The following is a 12,678-nucleotide window of genomic DNA, read 5'->3' as shown; positions in this document are numbered from 1 at the left end:
ATTGTCAGACAGGAAGAAAAATAACCTGCACATAAACATATTATATGAGAAACCATGAAAAGCCGGTAAGTGAAATGCGAAAGATATTAGAGGGACATCCAATGATTTCCAGCCTCATCCTGATTTAGGGCAAAGACATATAAAATATGTCGGTGTTCAAAATCTATAAAACCACTGGCCTTACTGACATTAAAGCATCATAACATAATTGCATATCTCTGTATCCCCTTTCTTTGTTTTGGTAGCAATTAATGGAGCAACGAAATACTCTCATAACAATATCGTTAAGAATCAATCCCATTAATATCAAACCCTAAACCCTAATTTCAGATATGAAATAAACAAATCAGAAACTTGGGTTACAGTACTATAGTTAACACAATTAAACAACTTTTTATTATGGGAAGTCATCATTTTTGTAAAAATAACAATCTTTTTATTTTTAGAAAAAAACTATCTTATCTGAGATGAAAAATCTTCTTTTGCATCAGGAATAACATTGCTGATGAAGTAGAAACACACATGTTTCATTTTGTATCAGACATAAATAAACTCATCACAGATAGATACCAGGATTGAAATCTTGTATTTGCGACAGATGTGTGTTTCGTCTAAAAAAAAACATCATCCGTGACGCTCAATCCAAAAACAAAGTAAAAAAGGCCAAATAAAGTACGAATCTGAAAAGCATTGAGGACCACAATTTCCCAAAGTTTTGCCAAATACAGATAAGGTAATCTTTTCCTGAGGTATTGTATTCTGTTATTTTTTCACATACCTTCGGAATAAAGAATAGTTATCCACCACATTATTTTGGATAAACTTAAAATCATTTTTCCGTTACGTAACCTTCTTTCTTGTATAAGTCTATTGTATTCTTGTTGTTCGCGTTAAAGATTGACCTGAATAATTTAAAAAAGGCGGCAAATTGATATTTAAATGAATGGGATTTCCTTTCATTTCCTTCAAAAATGTCTCATTCATCATATTACAGAAAGAAAGATGTTTTTTTCTTGTTTAATTTTCAATTAAATTCTTCCAAACAATTTATGTTAAAAGTTATAAAATAACTTTAAATTATTATCAACAAAAAATAAAGGTTTTGAAAACCCAAACACAAATAATTGGCATATTTGTTGATGAAATAAACGACAAATTTAATGATTTAACGAAATTCATAAAAAAGGTGATAAAAGACACTTGGTTTGCGTTGTGTGACCGATCAGACACATATACGAAATTTTTCGGGTATCAATTTATTGAAATTTTATTTTCGATGTCTTCTCAGAATTATAGATTGATTAAGATAAAGGTAAAACAAGTCTTTCCCTAACACGGGAGGGATTAGCTTGATATTCATATGATATAGACATAATCTTTAATAAGTTTAAATTTGGTCTGTAGCTGACATTTTAGTAACTGCTAGGAGTCCTTTGTTAATTTATGTATCATTGTCATTTTGTTTACTTTCTTTTGTTACATATTCTGACATAGGACTCGGACTTCTCAGTTTTACCGTGGGTATTGCTGTGTGTTTTTTCTTCATTGGCTAGAGGTATGGGGAGAGGGTTGAGATCTCAAAAAACATGTTTAACCACGCCGAAATTTTGCATCTGTCCCAAGTAAAGAGCCTCTGGCCTTTGTTAGTCTTGTAGGATTTTTAATTTTAGTTTCTTTTACGTATGTCGGAGTTAAGTATGGCGTCCATTATAAATGAACTAGTACATACATTTGTATATGGTCAGTTGAAGCACACCTCTGGGTGCTGGATTTTCTCGCTGTATTAAGGACAGATTGGTGACTTTTGGTTGTTCGGGTTGTTGTCTCTTTGACACATTCCCTCTTTCCATTCTCAATTTTATTACATGTATCGCCAGAAAAATCTTTACTTCAAATACTTATGCAATTAAACATATGAGGTAAATTGAGATTAACACAATATAAATTAAATGTTTATTCTAATGATGCAGTCGTTTGACTATGAACACTAAGTGGCGAACATTTTTCAGAAAAATATTTTCAATTTGATTTATGCTTTTGGCATTTTGACTGTCCTCCATACACACTTTACTTGAAAATAAAAATATATTCTTTTAAAAATCACGGAAGATGTCATATAAAACGAATTAAGGAAAAGTATATTGCACAAAAAATTTCAACAACATAATCAGTCCCTATAATTTTATTTTAAGCAAACATTAGTTATAGAAGAAATACGTTCTTTTGTTTATACTGAAACATAGTTTGTTAACAAACTATCCATTCATATTCCATATTCACAAATATTTTCTTTGATTATATAAATCTGAAGTTTACGTTCTTTAAGTTCTTTTTTTTTATACGGAAAGTTACGTTTATTTATTTCATACTAAATTACTTACATGATAAGTTATTTCTAATTTTGATTTGTTTTACAATCTTGTGTCAATATCTACTTTTCAGTTTGACTACTTGGCACAATCATTAAACAAAATTCAAAACTTATGTTATGTTTAGCGCCAAATATTGCATGTACACTTAGGACAGGAATATGTCAATTTGATATAGGTATGTACCGTGTTTGATACAAGATGAAAGATATTCCCAAATGATATCTGCCAATACTATGACCGATTTGAACGGAAAACAATGCCACCTCAACTTCATTTAAAACAAACAGTTTCAACACATAGCAACCTATCAAAATGTTAAGGTGCCTGTCATTTGCTAGCATTTTGATCTTGGTTGCTATGATAGCCTGACAAGTGAATTTGGCAAATTAATAACTCATGTTCATTTTCCTGAAAAATTCGATATTTCAGTAAGTCAGAAGTAAATATTTTTAGGATGTTAAAGGTCAGATTGCTGAGCATAATGATTTTAAGATAACATTTTACTGATTTTTTTTATATATAATTATTATTTTTGGACTATGGTTATGTATATGAAGTTCAATATACGTCCTATTTTGTAAATCCGTTGTCTTTAGCCACCAATAAGACTTTCAGTAGTAGGTTAATACTAAGTCTGCCAAATCAAATCTTCCATATGGTGAAGTTGAAGTCACGAGTTGGTTAACTGTTATGGAATAACCGTTTCACATATGATATCAGATCCGGATATAGATATAGGAAGACGTGGTTTGGGTGCCAACAAGACAACATTCCATCCAGGTAACAATTTAAAAAAGTAAACCATTACAGGTCAAGTTACAGCCTTCAACAAGCAGCCTTGGCTCACATCGAACATTAAGCTATTTAGGGCCCCGAAAATTACTAATGTAAAACCATTCAAACGGGAAAACCAACGGTCTGATCTATAACAAGAACTATCTTTAAAAAAGATATCCGACGTATTTAAATTTGAGTATATGTTTAAAACTATCATTTCGATAACCTTTAGAAGCACAATGACTTAATGATGCAGGACCTCTTTAATAAAATCTCCATCTGAATGTAACTACAAGAAATTCTTTACTAAGTCTGGTTATATCACAGGAATCGAAATATATAAGAATATTGTGATGACACCTAAACATTTTATTTGTCAAAAAATCCAGTACAAATAACAAGAAACAAATATACATTTACTACTGTTTACATTAAACTTAATTCATGGTTAACAAAGCTAGAAACTATTGGTAGTATAAGTAGTATCTTTCTGTTTACATTCACCAAAACCCCGCGGAAATCTCACATGAGTAGGTGCTTTCTAAAAGCCATGTACGTTCGTACAACAAAGTTTACATTAAAAATTATATAATTGTCCCGAATAAACAGCTGTCATGGATGCAAAGAGCTATTGGAGAAACAATTATTTTAATAAAAATATAAATCTTTTTAAGATCTAGTTCAAATATTTCTAGTTTTTCACTTGCTTTCCATCACGATATAATTTTCGAGACATTTTTTCAAACTCAACCAAATCACCCACCATGACAGCATTTTGTCCAATCACAGAAAGGATTTTTGAGCATGCGTATTCTGTTGCCATAGTTAAGCATCCTTAAGTTCAAAGGGCACAAACCGAATTCGAAACTATACCGACTACGTCGGAAAAACGAGAAACGAGAAACACTTATGAACCACATACACAAACGACAACCACTGAACATCAGATTCCTGACTTTTCTGAAACAATAGTATAATATCACAACATAGAAAGACACACTATAAAATACCAATTGGAAGGCTTAATGTTCCTTGTGTCGTTACTGCAATCCATTTCCCTTTTCACCAAGAATGAGACCTACGAATAAGACTATTTACCGGGTTTGTAATAATATGATCAACACGACGGGTGACACATGTGGATCAGGATCTGCTTACCCTTCCGGAGCACCTGAGATCCCGAAGTTTGTGTTGTGGTTCGCGTTGCTTAGTCTTAAGTTTTCTATGTTGTGTCTTTTGTACTATATTTTTCTGTTTGTCTTTTAATCTTTTAGCCAAGGCGTTGTCAGTTTATTTTCGATTTATGAGTTTGACTGTCCCTCTAGTATCTTTCATCCCTCTTTTACAATATATCAATGTGCCAATAGTGTATTCTCTTATAATTCTGAATGAAATTGAAAATAGAAATTGGGAATGTGTCAAAGAGACAACAACCAGATCAAAAAGCAGACAACAACCGAAGGCCTACAAGGCATCCGGAGGCGTGCTTCAGCCTGCCCCTAATCCAAAATGTATTTTAATGAAGTGATAATGGACGTCATACTAAGCTTCGAAATATACACAAGAAACTAAAGTAAAAATTCATACAAGACTAACAAAGGCCAGAGGCTCCTGACTTGGGATAAAACATTAGGCTGGGTTTAACATGTTCTCAACCCTCCTCCTCAACCTCTAGCAAATGTAGAAAAACAAATACACAACAATACGCACATTAATATGTTCAAAAGAGTCTGTTGTCAGAATAGGTAACAAAAGAAACTAAACAAATTGACAATGATACATAAATTTCCTAAAGACTACGAGCAGTTACTGTCATGCCAGCTCCAGACCTAAAATAAACTTATTAAAAGATTACGTCTTCATCATATGCATATCAAGTATAATCCCTCCCGTTAGGGGTTTAGTATTATATCATCATAAAATATATATTTCATGCCTGAAACCCGATTTGTCGATGTTATGCCATTTAAACGCAACAACTCTGTGTACTTTTATACATCTTTGGCTTTCAAATATTCGGGTTTGAGCGTTCCTTGTGAAGGTAAATTTTGCGCGTTTTTTTTTATACACAGCCAATTGGAAAAAAATGTTTGCAATCTTATTTCAAATTGTATCATTATTTTGTTTTCTAATTTATTGACAAAATGAAACTTTGAAAGTTTTTATCTACAAGTGAATTTATCACTACATATTTAGCCTGTTGAATTATAGCAACACATACGAAGTATTGAGATATTATTTACAATGAAATCTGTGTCCGTGTTGTAAAATTCTGTATTAAACACACAAACTACTTTTCCTCATTACACAGTGGCGGATAATATTTTGCTTTGGCGTAGCAATCTTGTTCATTTGGTAGAGAAAACAATTTGGAATGCAAATATTTCAATTAAAATAATGTTTTCAGTATATTCTTGTATAAGTGATTATGATTTACAAGTTCCCTGATTTTGGGCATATTGGGTAGCATTCCTATAACAAATATAGAATATACAAATATGGTTAGCATATTTCTAATGAGATTTAAAAATTTCCTTTCATGTGGTCCGAGTACACAGTTATCGCCCTTTGATTTTATTTGTCCAAGAATAGAGTCCTTATTGTGGACAGTGTGTTACTTGCCAATTATTTTTTTACCTCTTCCAAATGTATTACTTCATGTTTTATGCATCAAATAGTAAGAAGGGGAATGAAATGACACTGTAAACAAATGTGTGTCATGAATTTTAAAGTAAACTGATGATGTGGTTCAGCTGAAAAAGGTTAAAAATTAGCACGTAGGAAGCTGTGTAAAGATTTCAAGACCCCCTAAACATAAAATTGTCCATATTTTGAGTTAGAGCCGATGAAGTTTTCTATGATTTGTCCAAAAGTAGTACTACATACTGTAAAAGTATTATTGAGAGCGCAGGTGAGATCTTCTTTATTTATATTTATTGTCTAAAAGAAATGCACTACGAAATAACTGTGTACTCGGACCATGTATATTGTCTGTATTGAATGATAAGACATAATGGGCATAACAACGACGCTGACAGATTCTTGTAGAAAACAATTTGAATTATAGATATTAGGTGGTCAAGTTTTTTGTCGTTTCAATACTGTAAAATTTCCCCTTTAAATGTCTTTGTACTTGAAGGGACTCGATATTTGTTTATCCAGCTACATGTATATGTTTTTATTTTGATTTTGGCGTTTTTAATGCAGATATACTATTCGAAAGCATACATTTCTAACTTTTTCTTGGAATTTTTATCAGATTTAGCATTTAATTGTTTGTATTTTAAATAAAGACAACAGTAGTATACCGTTGTTCGAAAGTCATAAATCGATTGAGAGAAAACAAATCCGGGTTACAAACTTAAACTGAGGGTAACACATCAAATATAAGAGGGAAACAACGAAACAACAGCAAAACTAAAGTGCAACAATGCAACACACACAGAAACGAACTATAAGATAACAATTGCCATTTTCCTGACTTGCTACAATACATTTTAATAGAAAATGGTGGGTTGAACCTGGTTTTGTGGCTACCCAAACCTCCCTCTATTATGGCAATGTTAAATATAACACTAAAATAATAAAATTACATGACAGGAGTACAATACAAATAAATGGAAGAACATTCAGGACAGAGAAATACACTAATAAACAATGCAATAGAACATAATGACATTCTAATAGTTATTAAAGGTATCAGGCTTATGATTTGATACTCCAGACGCGTGTTCAGTGACGCTCTGGTAAAATTATATAATAAAGAAAGCCAAACAAAGATAAAGAGCATTGATGACCCACAATTCCAAAAAGTTATGCCTAATACGTAATACGTCTGAAGTTATCTCCGTTTTTGTATATCTATATCGTCTATTTACACAGTGTTGGCTGCTAAATCCTATTTGTTTGAATCTAACGATCTATAATTCTTATATGATTTGCATATTAATGAATACGTTGATATGATTGGTCGAGATGACTTCCGGTAGTTGATTTTGACGTTGTTTGTTTTTAGATAGACGACGTTGACCGAACTTCTTTTCGTAACCAATGTAAACAAGATGGCGGCGATAATAACACCGACGTTAACAAAATTTATTTTCACTGCACGTTAATCGTTAAATTAAATAATTAACACAAAAACATTCGTTTGAATGATAATACGAGTTTTTGTAATTCATTTTTTTATCAGATACCACATATTTTTGCGTTAACCAACAACTATATATTGATTCGCCAGGCCTATTCAATGACACAAATATACAATTTACGTGTGATAGAGGTTACGAGTGTGGACATTTGTTTTTCCTTGTCTCCAATTTTAAAGAATTACAGTGGAGATCACTTCTAACCTCTCATTAGAACTGTCAGAATAATCTGTCATAGAACTGTTCTAACCTGTCTTAGAACAGTTCTAGCTAAGTAGAACTGTCAGAATCAGTTCTAGGTAGAACTGACTAAATCAGTTCTAGGAAGAACTGTCAGAATCAGTTCTAGGGTAGAACTGTCTAAAACTGTTCTAGGTAGAACTGTCCAAATCAGTTCTAACCGTAGAACTGTCAGCAGAACTGACTCAATCAGTCAGGACTGTAGAACAGTTCTAAATGACGTCACTGCAGAAAGGGCACTTTAGAATTTAGAAGAAATAAATCCGTTCCAATTACTTTACTATATATAGATAGCAGATTTTTCTATATTTTTACTGATCAAAAGTTACATGTACAAATATCGAAGTGGATAGAAGGTTATCCAACTCATCGGAGAAATATTTTTATAAGATTGCATATGAAACATCATTGTTTACGTTTCTTCGTTCCCCGTTTTTAACAGTCTCTTCCTAAATATAACTCTGCATTTAATTCATGGAATTTTAATCTTAATTTACCTTGTTTGCCTTGGATTTACATTCATGATTTAAGATTCTGTTTTGACAAACGAAAATTGTACAGTGGATGAATTATGGGATATTAATGAAAAAAGTGATGTTAAACAATGTTAAACGTAAAAAAACAATGCACATTTGCATTATCTCGTAGCCAAACTTATCCATAACGATTATAAATAATATCTGGTAGTCTGGAACGTCAGAAAAATAACCTCCATCTGAACATGAATGAAACATTTGCCACTGGACGTTAGGCTACAAACAAAACCAATCATTTTCCTTCTTCAAATTATTCCAAGAAGAGAACTTCTCATACATGTACTTTTCATTTTAAAATAAAGTATATGAATCAGTCATGTGAGTGTTTGATGATCCGTTAAATAATTTTGTTAAAAAAAAAACCATCATGAACTACTGACTTAAAAAGTCACTTTTGTGACGATTCATTATTTAATAATTTAATTTTGGATGTAACGGGTATTCTGATTGGCTGACGTTATTTTGTTATTAGCCCATAGAAAAAAGTTAGTCATGTGACCGTAACGTCATCAACGTTTTTCATGGTTTGCCAAGGTTTAAAATAGAATTTAGAATTAAATTATAAGAAATGACTGTAATACTTTTTTCTGTATATTCGAAATAACATAAAAAATGTGGTGCATGCACACTGTTAAAAAACCCCGCTACTCGCGTTATTCAGTGTGCAACAAATTTTTTATGTTATTTATGTTATTTCTTCATAGACAGATAAAAATATTACAGTCATTCCTTAAATAATAATATTATCGATACAGAGAGGAAATAATGGCGCGCTAAATCGATGTGGACAAAATTTGGTGTCATCTTTATCATGCAATATCTGTCCTGACATAGAAATATTATTGGTTTACAATGAGGCCATATATATTTACATGATAAAAGTATATATGTTCAGTTTTGGTTGATGCGGTCAAATAATGTTGTTATTTAAACAACTCGGTCTGATATAGCGAGACTACTGAAATTTGTTAACAATTCAATATTTTGAATATAAAGAGGACATGCTGTCATTTGAATTATTCAATCCATCGTGATTGGTTGTTGTCTGCTCTATGGTCGGGTTGTTGTCGCTTTGACACATTCGCCATTTCCTCTCTCAATTTTATAAGTGATTTACTATGCAGCTATATAATTATCTATATATTAAGATTTACAAAATAAAGTGTAAATATGGTCAGTTTTGGTTGATGCAGACAAATAATTTTGTTATACCAGTCAGTCTTAAGTATGAAAACTACTGATATTTGTTTATGATGCAATATTTTGATTAAAAAGAGGACACGCTGACACTCTAAATTGATACAAAAGAAATTAGGTAGCATTGTGTTCCAATATTTGTATCATTTGTATTATACAATCCATCCTTACATAACAATATTACAGATTTACTATGCGACTGTAAGAGTTACATAAAAAAGAGCAAATATGGTCAGTTTTGGCTGACGCAGTCATATATGGTCAGTTTTGGTTGATGGTGTCAAATATGGTCAGTTTTGATTGATGCAGACAAATAAGTTTGTTACATGAGTCAGTCTGAGGTATGAAAACTACTGATGTTTTGTTTTTGATGCGATATTTTGAATACAAGTAGGAAATGCTGGCACTCTCAACCGATGCGAATTTTTTTTTGTGGTCGTTAATTTCCAATATTGCAGTTATTTATATACTACAGTCCCTCTTGACCCAAAATTATAACTGAAGTACTGTGCAGCTATATAGACTTGCATAAAAAAAGCAAATATGGTCAGTTTTGGTTGATGCGGTCAAAAGATTTTATTTCAGACTCTGTCTGAAGTATGAAAACTACTGAGATTTGTTTACGATTCAATACTTTGAATAAAAAGAGGATATGCTGGCACTATAAATTCATGCGAACAAAATTTTGAGGTCATTGTTTTCCAATATTGCTGTAACTTGTATATTACAGTCCTGAGTGAATGAGACTTGACCTAAAATTATAACTTACTTACTGTGCAGCTATATAGATTTGCAGAAAGAAAGAGCAAACAAGGTCAGTTTAGATAGATGCGATCAAAAGATTTTATTACACAACTCAGTCTGAAGTATGAAAACTACTGATATTTGTTTACAATTAAATACTTTGAATAAAAAGACGACATGCTGGCACTATAAATTCATGCGAAAAAAAAAATTGAGGTCATTGTTTTTCAATGCTGCTGTAACTTGTATATTACAGTCCCTCTTAACCTAAAATTATAACTGAATTACTGTGCAGCTATATAGATTTGCAGAAAGAAAGAGCAAATAAGGTCAGTTTAGATAGATGCGGTCAAAAGATTTTATTACACGACTCAGTCTGAAGTATGAAAACTACTGATATTTGTTTACGATTAAATACTTTGAGTAAAAAGAGGACATGCTGGCACTATAAATTCATGCATACAAAATTTTGAGGTCAATGTTTTTCAATATTGCTGTAACTTGTATATTACAGTCCCTCTTGACCTAAAATTATAGCTATATAGATCTGCAGGAAGAAAGAGCAAATAAGGTTAGTTTAGATTGATGCGGTCAAAAGATTTTTGTATAACAGGTCCGTCCGAGGTATGAAAACTACTCGTAAACAGATATCACATTTGTTTACGATTCAATATTTTAAATAAAAAGAGGACTTGCTAGTACTATAAATTGAGAGCAAATAAAATGTTGAAATCATTATGTTTTCCAATATAATTGGTATCCTTGCCTAAAAATAAACTGGATTCCTGCAGTGTGCAGCTAAATTTATATAGATTTATATGATGAAATCAAATATGGTCAGTTTAAGTTCATAATGGATCAATGGCAGATCCAGAGGGGGGACCCCCTTTTTTTGGACGATCAATGCATTTGAATGAGGACATATAGTTGGACCCCCCCCCTTTTCCTGGGTTGGGACCCCCCTTTTTTTCAATTGATCGATCCGCCCCTGGTGGTTTGGGCCGGAACAACGTATTACATTAAGGTCAGATAATTTTGTTATGTAAATAGTTATCAAAAGTACCAGGATTATAATTTTATACGCCAGACGCGCGTTTCGTCTACATAAGACTCATCAGTGACGCTCTGATCAAAATAGTAAAAAAAGCCATAAAAACAAAGTTGAAGAGCATTGAGGACCCAAAATTCCAAAAAGTTGTGCCAAATACGGCTAAGGTAATCTACTCCTGGGGTAAGAAAATCCTTAGTTTTTCGAAAAATTCAAAGCTTGTAAACAGAAAATTTATAAAAATGACCATATAATTGATATTCATATCAACACCGAAGTGCTGACTACTGGGCTGGTGATACCCTCGGAGACGAAACGTCCACCAGCAGTGGCATCGACCCAGTGGTGTAAATAGTTATCAAAAGTACCAGGATTATATTTTTATACGCCAGACGCGCGTTTCGTCTACATAAGACTCATCAGTGACGCTCAGATCAAAATAGTAAAAAAAGCCAAATAAATACAAAGTTGAAGAGCATTGAGGACCCAAAAAGTTGTGCCAAATACGGCTAAGGTAATCTACTCCTGGGGTAAGAAAATCCTTAGTTTTTCGAAAAATTCAAAGCTTGTAAACAGAAAATTTATAAAAATGACCATATAATTGATATTCATATCAACACCGAAGTGCTGACTACTGGGCTGGTGATACCCTCGGAGACGAAACGTCCACCAGCAGTGGCATCGACCCAGTGGTGTAAATAGTTATCAAAAGTACCAGGATTATATTTTTATACGCCAGACGCGCGTTTCGTCTACATAAGACTCATCAGTGACGCTCAGATCAAAATAGTAAAAAAAGCCAAATAAATACAAAGTTGAAGAGCATTGAGGACCCAAAAAGTTGTGCCAAATACGGCTAAGGTAATCTACTCCTGGGGTAAGAAAATTCTTAGTTTTTCGAAAAATTCAAAGCTTGTAAAACGAGTCATCCTGACTCCCGGAATGACAAATGTAAAACAATTGAAATAATAATGCCCCCCCCCCCCCCCCAATATTAACGGCCTAATTTATGTTCAAAAAATGAAAGAAAACAAATAATTTATGTAACACATCAACAAAAGAAAACCACTGAATAACAGGCTCCTGACTTGGAACAGTCACATACATGCAGAATATGGCGGGGTTAAACATGTTCTCGTGCCGGCAAAATAGCAAAACTCTTTATAATATTAATCGCTATTTTGCCGAAGCCTTTATAGATAGACAAAGAGTTCTTAAAACTTATAAATCAATTCTAGCCGTAGAATTTATAAATCAATTTTAGCCGTAGGATTTATAAATCAATTTTAGCCTTAGAATTTATAAATCAATTCTAGCCGTAGAATTTGTAATCAATTCTAAACGCAGAACTGTTCTAGAAGTAGAACTGACCAAAGATTTGGTCAGTTCTAGGTAGAACTGTCTAAAACTGTTTTAGGGTAGAACTGTCAGGATCAGTTCTAGGTAGAACTGTCCAAATCAGTTCTAGGTAGAACTGACCAAATCAGTTCTAGGTAGAACTGACCAAATCAGTTCTAGCTAGAACAGTTCTAACCTAAAACTGACTAAAAGGTGTCAGGCTGACAGTTCTCCTGACAGATTCTGACAGATTTAATGACAGGTTAGAAGTGATCTCC

Source organism: Mytilus galloprovincialis, chromosome 1 (assembly GCF_965363235.1).
Source record: "Mytilus galloprovincialis chromosome 1, xbMytGall1.hap1.1, whole genome shotgun sequence".
Lineage (NCBI taxonomy): Eukaryota > Metazoa > Mollusca > Bivalvia > Mytilida > Mytilidae > Mytilus > Mytilus galloprovincialis.
Note: the sequence above shows the minus strand (reverse complement) of the source record.